This window comes from Danio rerio, chromosome 16, assembly GCF_049306965.1.
Source record: "Danio rerio strain Tuebingen ecotype United States chromosome 16, GRCz12tu, whole genome shotgun sequence".
NCBI classification, from domain to species: Eukaryota; Metazoa; Chordata; class Actinopteri; order Cypriniformes; family Danionidae; genus Danio; species Danio rerio.
Genome location: NC_133191.1, coordinates 31890563 through 31891978, shown reverse-complemented (window position 1 = coordinate 31891978; position 1416 = coordinate 31890563).

Below are 1416 nucleotides of genomic sequence, written 5' to 3'. Positions count from 1 at the left end.
AGTTTCTTCCTAGAACTTTTTTTAGCTTGGGCGGAGCCTCATAGAATATTCATGAGTTCATATATATATATATAGAGGGCGTGTCCCCTGATGATACAAAAGCGAGACAATTAAAACGGTTGGTGGTGTTATTTCGACTTGAAAATATGCTTTCTGTATAAAATTACGAACATAGTAATGTTAACCTTGAAAATCTGTTTGTATTGGATATAAGTAGTTGCACGTAGCCCATGTAAGTTAGTGCGACGTAAAGGGACATCAAATAATATTGTTGCATCATTGAACTAAGTTTTAACACAACTGTACGCTTCAACTATTTTACGGGTATCAGGTATAATGATTTTATTTTGAAAACTTCATGTTAAGGTATGGTTCAAGAGCGTTTCAGTCTGTTTTAACAATTTGAAGGTGTAATTAATTCCGTGTGCAACTGTTGTCTATATTTTGTCGTCTGGGTTCTATTCTACCGGGATGTTCCCAAGCTGTCATGTCCAGAGGATAAACCTGAAAGTTAAGCTTATTTATTTATTTATTTATTTATTTATTTATTTATTTATTTATTTATTATTTGTTTATTTTTTTGTGTTTAGGTGACCTAGATCAGTCTGCTTACAGTTTTTCTCAGTCGCTGTGGTGCATTTCTCACAACACTATTTACATTTGCACAACAGGTAATGCATTTCTCAGAACAATTAGTCATTTGTGTACTCCTAGTAGCAGTTTCTCATTACTTCCAACACACTGCAGATGCTTTTGGACATTCATCAATTGCTTTCATACAACTCTCTGCTGTTTTATAACATTATCATTTGTCATGTCAGTCAAAGTTAACTAAACTTGAAAATGCTTAATAGGCATTCCATATAAAACTAGTAATCCTCATTTCATTACTTGAGTCATTGCATACAAAAAATTTAAACTAGCTGTCAAAATCTGTCTAGCAAATTTTATAAAAAAATGTCAATCTTTATTTTCCTGAAAATGCCTTAAAAATGTAACAATTTCATGAATGATTTACAGACCTGTGTTGTAGGTTCAGTTCAAATATGTTCTGCAATATCGTTTACAGTTGTGCACAGCTCTACCCAAAGGAAGTTTATGTTTGTTGTAAAGGGGTTTATTTATTCTTTTGCACAATGCTGTGACTAAATTAGAATTGCAATGAGCAAATGCAGTAAAACTGTGAAACCTACATATTGTACTCAGATAGTTCACTAAATGCAGTGATGTCTAACTTTATTGTAGTTTTCAAAAGGCTGTGCAAATAGTATATAGCGCTGTCTTGGGCATTTTCAGGAAGTGTTACCAACATCTGACTTTTTTGCATTGAAACAAATGTACAGAGTAAACTGTCATAATAAAAGCATGACAAAGCCATTTGACTATCTTGTTTATAAACAATGGTGTCAGGACTTT